The following is an 8,753-nucleotide window of genomic DNA, read 5'->3' on the forward strand; positions in this document are numbered from 1 at the left end:
ATATTTGATCTCATAGTCGTATTCGCTTAATTTTAGTTTCCATCGCATTAATCTTGATGCGGGGTCTGTTAAATTATGCAGCCATGTTAATGGTTTGTGGTCAGTTATTAGATAAAATTTTCTTCCGTCAATATAGGGTCTGAAATGAGTTACGGCGTATACGACTGCTAACAATTCTCTTTCTGTAGCTGAGTATTGTGTTTCTGCCTTGTTTAATACTCTTGAAGTATATGATACCGGTTGATCTTTTCCAATTTCGCCCTGGCTTAGTACTGCTCCAACGGCGATTCCAGATGCGTCCGTGGTGATATTGAAAGGTTTTGTGAAATCTGGATATTGGAGAATTGGTTCCTCGCATAACTTATCTCTGAGGATGATGAAAGCTTGTTGTTGTTGCTGTGTCCATTCAAATTTTTGTTCTTTTTTTGTTAAATCTGATAGAGGTTTAGCTATTTTTGAAAAATTTTTTATAAATCTTCTATAATATCCGCATAAACCAAGGAATTGCCTAATATTCTTTACTGTTTTGGGAACTGGAAACTCTTTGACCGCTTCTACTTTCTTTGGGTCAGGTTTCACTCCATCCTCTGTGATAATGTGTCCCAAGTAGGCTACTTCCTTCTTCAGTAGCTCGCATTTTTCCGGCTGGAGATATAGATTTGCTTCTCTCAGTCTTGCCATAAGTCTATTGAATTTTGTCTCGTGTTCTTCTATTAAGCTAGCATAAATTACTATATCATCAATATACACGAATGCTTCGACCCCTTGTAGTCCATCCAGAACGTTGTTCATAAGTCTCTGGAATGAACCTGCAGCGTTCTTTAAACCAAATGGCATTCTTTTAAAATGGAAGTGTCCAAATGGCGTTGAAAAAGCTGTCTTGTGTTTATCGTCTGGGTGCATGGGTATCTGGTGGAAGCTAGACTTTAAAGTCGAATATTGAGAAGTATTTTGCGCTTCCCAATTGATCTAGAATGTCGACTATGTTTGGCAATGGATATGCGTCGCTAATGGTTTTTTCATTTAATTTTCTAAAATCGATTACTAATCTCCATGATTTGTTTCCATGTGTATTTTCCTTTTTTGGAACTATCCAGATTGGAGAATTATAAGGTGATGATGAATGTTCGATTATATCTTTTTCTAATAATTCTTTGACTTGTGTATTTACTTCTTCCTTTAACGCCTGTGGGTATCTATATTGTTTTATGTTAACTGGAACTTCGTCAATTGTGATGTCACGTCCTGTGACGCATTCTACATACATATAAATAAACATAAATTTCCTTAATTTTGTAATCGATTTCACAATTCAAATCAGTACAACATATGTATTGTCACGTCCTACGACGCATTCTTGGAACTCCTATTTCATCAACCAAATTCTTTAAACTTCCATTGCACCATCCAAATTCATCGTTCCGCAAATTCTGAGTGAGCAACTCAGCCGGGTCGTCGTACGGCGAGAACGCTGACGATCCGAATGAGGTGGTTCACCCGAATTGCCAAATCAAATGTCGACCTCATTTATCAATATAAAATAACGCGACCGGGCCCGCCCGTACACAGTCAGTTTTACCAATAGTTCTCGTAAGAAGTCCTCATAGGCACAGTTCGAAATTCAAGTACAAGTCCAAAAAATCCGCGAATATAATCCGCGAAGTACCGTTCAGAGTTCGATACTCTAGAATCTACACGACTCTGCTACGAAGCTCAGTACTTCGACAGAGCAAGATTCTGTAAGACTCGATTGTAAACGTGCGCGAATCAAGAACTGTACCAGTAACGAATAAACATTCATTGTGATCGAAAGTGCGTGATCTTCACTCGAACATCTACCCTACCCCTCCAACACTTGGACGACACACCACCACAGGCTCCGTCCATAGATAGGTTCTATTCATCCAGCGGAAGGTAAGTGAGAACCTCTATCTACCTGACAACGTAGATCAAATTTCATAAAGTACGCCGAGGACTCAGTGAGAGAGAGAACTCCGCGACTTTACAGTGATTATTCGATGGAAAATTTTGTTTGTTGCTCCAAGTTCGTCTTCGTTTAAGTAGAATCTGTCAGCGTTGTTTGAAATTAAATTCCTTATGCTTGATTTTTCTTCTCTATTTAAATGTTCCAGGCGTAGTGATGTAAATAGTGTAGTGATGCATTCAGTAGAATCTGATGGTGCTTCTTCTTCTTCTTCTATTTTTATTTCTTCGTATGGTTCCAATTGTAAGGTAGGCATTTGAATTTTGATGTCTTCGGAGGAGACATTTGTTGCATGAAGGAAGGCTATGCCAGTTCTGTTTGTCACTACGGCGTTTCCCATGTATAATTGTGGATGTATTTCGATTTTTGGTATAAAGCCTGTCTTTTCTTCTGTATTTTCTACTTTAATGGGAATTGTTGTTCTAGTCCTTGATGGTATTGTGATTAAAGGCTCTTGGAATGGTATTATGAAATTGTTGACTATGAGCATAGATTTGGCGTAGTCAATGTTCGCTCCGCTATTTTTAAAGAATTCGGTTCCTAGTATTCCATCGTGCGCTATCGGAAGATCCTCCACAACATGGAATACGGACTCTGTATCCAGCGCTTTTACTTCGATGTATCCTAGGGTTGAAAGATAGCCTTCAGTTATTCCGTTTAATTCAAAGATGATATTGGTATTAATTATTGCTTTATTTGATATAATATGTTTTTTAATAATGTTTATATCTGATCCAGTGTCGATCATTAGTGATGCTACTCCTTGATGAAAGTTTTCACTTATGAGTTTGATGCTTGGTGGCTTTTCTGCGTAATTCGCTTTTAAACACAGGTTCGTTTCTTTACGTACCTGTGGTTCATGAGTTGTAGGTTGTTATGGTTGGTTTTTAATCTTCTCTTGATACGCTTTCTTTCTGCATTGTTCGATGGTATGGCCAATATTTTGGCAATAAGTGCATATTGGAGGTTGCCTTCTCCAGTTTGCGGTGCCTTGGTACCAGTTACTAGGAGGTTGGTTTACCGGGGGTTGAAAGGTCGGATTTGCCAAAGGTTGGTTTGCCGGATGTTGAAAAGCCGGTGGTTGTCCCGTTCCTTGGCGTTGACCTGTGTTCTGCCGCTGGTTCACCGGGGTTTGGTTTTGTGGAACCCGGTTTGGTTGTATCCATTGACTTCTTTGTTGATTATAATTGTTGTAATTATTATAGTTGTTATTGAAATTGTTGTTGTTATTGTTGTTGAACCAGCAATTTTGAATTGTGTGTCCCGGGCGCTGGCAATGCTGGCAATATCTTGGCTGCCATTGGATCGACGATACCTGCTGCCTTTGGAATGAACGGCTACTGCAGGTGTTCGTACTGTGGCCGTACCCAAAACAGTTGCTGCATTGAATGGCCTGGGTATATCCCTCGGTCAATTTCATCCTCATCATATTTTCTTTGTACTCTGCTTCGCCTTTAATAGCTGCACTAATTGCTTCGTCCAAGGTGTTGAACTCGCAATTTCGTAATCGACTGAAGATTTCTGGTTTCATCCCAGTCAGAAATGCCTTGACAGCATTGGCTTCTGCAGATGCATTATACTGCTGCGTATATTCAGGAACTTCGATTTCGTTGCAGTTCTGAATTTGCAGCAAAATACTGGAGACTCGGCTACTGTAGTCGACGACTGCTTCGTTCGGCATCTGAGCCAATTTCGACATGTCTCCGCATAGTTGTATTGATGAGTATAATGGAGCAAAACGTGATTTCAGCACCGTAATCAGCTGTTCGATGGTATTGTAGTCTCCGCTCAATACTACTCTCGAGGCTTGTCCATATAATTTATTTTTAATTAATTGGACTAGGCCGTATTCGGCGTTTGGTGAAATCATGCCCCTTGCATTAAGGCAATTCTTCGTGAATTGGTACACGGAAATGTTGTGGCCATCGAAAGGTGGCACTATATCCGCTGCATCCCTTATGCTTATTGGTCGGTTGCCCTCGGCTGATACGTTGGCTTCGTTATCCATGTTTATTGGTTAATATAATTATTTATTAATATATATATATATGTTTTTTATTATATTTTTTTTTTATTTTTTACGTATGTTTTTTTTCCTTCTTTTTTTTTTATCTATATTTTTTCTTCTTTTGTTTATTTCAATATTTTTTTTTGTTTTCTCCTTTTTTTTTTTTATTTATTAATTTATCTATATTGGAAATAGGTGGTGAAACAAAAAATAAAAATAGAAGAAAATACTTTAAATAAAACCTTTATTTAAGCACGTGGAAGGACACGTCCGTACAGCTCGAAAGAAACAGTCAGACTACAAACAGGTCAGTGACGAAGAATTCGTCACGTACCCATAGACTCTATCGGTCCTATTCGTTGTCTAAATAAGCCAAGAAGGGACACAGCTGCACCCTCTTGACTTGTGCCTCGAAAAAGAAACTTAATACGTACGTCGATGGTTTTTGTAAAAGAATGAAAAACTTTCTCTTCTTAAAAGAGAAAAACCAACACGCCTCCTCAAAAATTAATCGACTGTGCTAAAATGACGATATATCTTCCATGTGCTTTTCTGGGACAAATACATATGGTCCAACATTTGTTGCTGAGGATTAGGAAAACCCAGAAAAACCTAATCAAACCATTATACTAAAATATAATACATGTATATACATATTTACATGTTTACAAACAATAATAATATCAGATTATTCTAATCCTATTCCTTTTCTAAATTCCAGGAATTTCACCCCAGGTAGTGGTTTGGTCATTGCATCTGCCAGCTGACTATCTGTGGGAATATATTTCAGTTTTATTACCTTTTTCTCAATCTGTTCCCTTGAGAAATGATACTTTATATCTATATGTTTTGACCTTTTGTGATCAGTTGGATTGTTCGCTATGCTAATACAGCCATTATTATCTTCATAGATAATAACTGGATTTGAAATGTTTAATTTTATACTGTTTGCCAATGACTTTAACCATAATGACTCTCTGACAGCTTCAAAAAGTGCCATGTATTCAGCTTCAGTAGATGAAGCTGCTACTGATGCTTGTTTCTTTGTACTCCAGCAAATAGTACAACGTTCAAATAATTTGAATAAGAAACCAGTAGTACTTTTTCTGTCATTTTTATCATTTCCACCCCAATCAGAATCTACATAACCCGTTAAAACATTATCATAACCACCTCGAATAAAGATTAATTTAATATCAATCGATCCTTTCAGATATCTAAGTACTCGTTTTAAACATTTCCAAAGTTCTTCATTGTTTTTATTTAGATATCGGCTCAAAATGTTAATTGCCGTGCATAAATCTGGTCGAGTACATAACATTAGATACATTAAACATCCGATAAGATTTCGACAAGGAGCGTCATATTTCTTATCGGAGTTCAAAGCTGCATAATCTAATTTATTTTCTAGAGGTGTGCTAACAGGTTTACATTCTGACATATTAAATTTGTTTAAAACTGTTCGGATATATGCACTTTGATCCATTGATATTTTATCTCTACTTCTCTCGATTTTTATCCCAAGGAAAAGTTTAATATCTTTTAGATCCACCATGCTAAAACTATTCATTAAATAATTTTTAAAGTTATTCATTTCTTCAATATTAGCAGTAGCGATCACCAGGTCATCTACATAAAGTACCACATATATATTTTTCAATATATTTCCTTTGTCTAAAATATAAATACATCTATCAACAGATGAATTTTGAAAACCTTTATTCTTAAGAGTTTGTTCAAATATTTCAAACCAGCATCTTGCTGCTTGCTTTAACCCGTAAATGGCTTTATTTAATTTACAAACTTGGTTTTCTTTATTTTCAATTCCTTCAGGAACTTTCATATAAATTTCCTCTTTTAATATACCGTTCAGAAAAGCAGTTTTCACGTCCATATGATGAACTGACAAATTATATTGATTCGCGAATGCCATCAAAAATCTGAAACTTGCTATTCTTGCAACCGGTGCAAATGTTTCATCATAATCAATTAAATATTGTTCAGTGAAACCTCTCGCAACAAGACGAGCTTTATATCTTAATGGGTTTCCAAACTCATCGTTTTTAATTGTAAATACCCATTTACAGTCTACAATATTTTTATTTTCTGGTCTTGGCACTAAATTCCATGTATTATTAATTATAAGAGAATTAATTTCTTCTTTAATTGCCTGTTCCCACTGAATTCTATCGTTCCTATTTTTAATTTCCTGATACGATGCAGGAATTTTGCAAACAAGAGATTGAGCACACATTATATAATCATTTTTCTCATCAATCTCATTATACGAAATAGGTGGACGATGCTTAATCCTATCACTCCTTCTTACTTCGGGCGATAATTGTCTTTTATTGCTAGATGAAGGGCCTGGGATATCTGTTTCAATTACAGATTTATTAAGTTTATGACTTAATTCGGTTTCTGTATTTGCCTTAACTGTTTCGGATTCTAATGCATCTGATTTATTATTCTTATCAGATTTATGAGACTCTACTGATTTTGATTGCATGTCAGGTGAATCAGTTTCAGACTGTACCCTTACAGATCTGGATATCAACTCGGTTTTATTATTACGGGAGTTTTCTGTATTAACCCCTTCAAGCTGTACTATTACAGGCCTGGATTTCAAGAAATTAGTCTCATCTACAATCACATCTCTAACTATGGCAAATTTATTACCTTCCACGTCCCACACTTTATACCCATTCGATTCATATCCGACTAGAATACCTTTCCAAGACTTTTCATCGAATTTAGTTTGTCTTGTTTTATTGTGTATATAGACAGTCGAACCAAAAATCTTTAAATACTTTAATTGAGGCTTTTTATTATGCCACAACTCATATGGTGTTTTTGACTCTTTTAAAGCCTTAGTCGGGGTTAAATTTATCAGATACGTAGCAGTAAGGACGGCTTCACCCCAAAAAACCTTTTTTAAATTGGCCCCGGCTACCATTGCACGAGCCCTTTCGGTTATTGTCCTTACCATACGTTCCGATACACCATTTAACTGTGGAGTTCGAGGAACCGTTAGGTGGTAACTAATACCTTTTTCTACACAATATCCCTTCATCTCGTTTGACAAATACTCTCTCCCGTTGTCACAATATAAATTGACAATTTTTAAATTAAAATGGGCTTCACTCTTTGCTACATAATCTCGAAAGACTGAAAATACATCTGATTTATGTGTGATCAGGTACGTAACACAATAGTGAGTGAATTCGTCTACAAATAGAACAAAGTAATTTTTGTCATTAATTGTCGAAGGAGTGATTGGACCACAGACATCTGAATGTATTATAAACAATGGTCGTTTTACATGACTTTTGTCTTTTGCATTTCTGAACGGTAATCGTGCTTGTTTTCCCTTTATACAAGCTTCGCATAATCTATCATGGACTTTAACCTTTTTTAATTGGCCCATGTCTACAAACATTTCTTTATTCTTTAACTCTAAGAATTTATTTTTCCCGATATGGCCTAATCGTTGATGCCATAATTCGTAATTATTTCTGTTACTGGTTTCATTTAATACTACCATGGAATTTACTGTATTTGAACAAACTTTAAATTCAACACCAGTTAAATTGTTCAGTGGCTTACCTGACACGATGATCTTACCACTTTTGCTTATTTTTACGCCTTCTTCGTCAAAAGTTACCGTCATACCGGCCTGCTGAATACGTCGTACCGACAATAAATTGTACGGTACATCTGGGCAGTAATAGACCTCGTCGATGGTACCTGGGATGCCCATATTCGTGGTGATGTTCAGCGAGCCCCTTTTTGTCGCTGCTATAAAGGTCCCGTTCTTCGCCACGGAAATCTTTATTGGCATTTCCAATACTTCAAAATTTTCGGCCAAGTCTTCTCGGTTGATTAAATGGTCCGAAGCACCCGAGTCCAGTAAAAATAAAATTTTACTTGTGTCTACTTCCAGCTGGAAATCCCCAGCCATGAACGCAAAACTCGAGGTGTTATCTCGCGATGTTGACGGTATGTTCGTCACCTGCACTGTCTGTGCAGTTTTATTCTGCTCAGCTTGATGCTGTAGCATTCTTTTATAATAAAAACAATCCTTCTTTACGTGACCTTTCCTGCCACAATGGTGACATTTTATTGCTGTTTGTTTGTTTGTTTTGAATTGTTTTTTATTAATGTGTCCTTGATTTTTCTTGAACAGCTTCGACTTTTCGAAATTTATATGCTTCGGTGCCTGTTTATTTGCTTGGAGTACTTTCATACTCGTGTCACGAGCTTTATCATTCAATTTAATCTCGTGATCGAGAAGTCGCGTTTTAACGAACGCTAGCGTTAAATTATCCTCCGATAGTGTTTCGATGGCTGTTATCACGCCGTCATAAGAGCCAGGTAAAGTTAATAACAAGTGAGACACCTTGTCTGTCTCATCCAGTCTCGCACCCGCCGCAATAAGCTCCGATATAATATTGTCATATACCGTAAAATGTCTCGCTAGTGGTGTATCACTTTCTAATCTTAGTGTTAATAGCTTTTTTCTTAACGCCAACTGAGTCGCAACACTTTTCCGCTCATAAATAGCGTCCAAATTTTTAAACACTTGCCTCGCACTATTGTCCGTTTCCGCAAAACTTAACAACGAGTCGGTTAAATATTCAATAATTATATTTTTTGCAGTCCTATCTGCCTTCATCCACTCTTCACTAAGCATATCTGGAACTTCACCGTCAATAACGTGAATCACATTTAGTTCAGTCAACAACGCGCGAATTCTAAATT

General features: G+C 36.7%; 1 protein-coding gene across 1 annotated transcript in view; it reads left to right on the top strand.

The window, feature by feature from the left end:
• Window positions 1-8,753, top strand: part of LOC117610864 (cytochrome P450 6a2-like) — a 174,257-nt gene that overhangs the window by 107,813 nt on the left and 57,691 nt on the right. The gene's annotated exons all lie outside the window — the stretch shown is intronic.

The sequence above is a fragment of the Osmia lignaria genome, chromosome 8 (genome assembly GCF_051020975.1).
Source record: "Osmia lignaria lignaria isolate PbOS001 chromosome 8, iyOsmLign1, whole genome shotgun sequence".
Taxonomy (NCBI): Eukaryota; Metazoa; Arthropoda; class Insecta; order Hymenoptera; family Megachilidae; genus Osmia; species Osmia lignaria.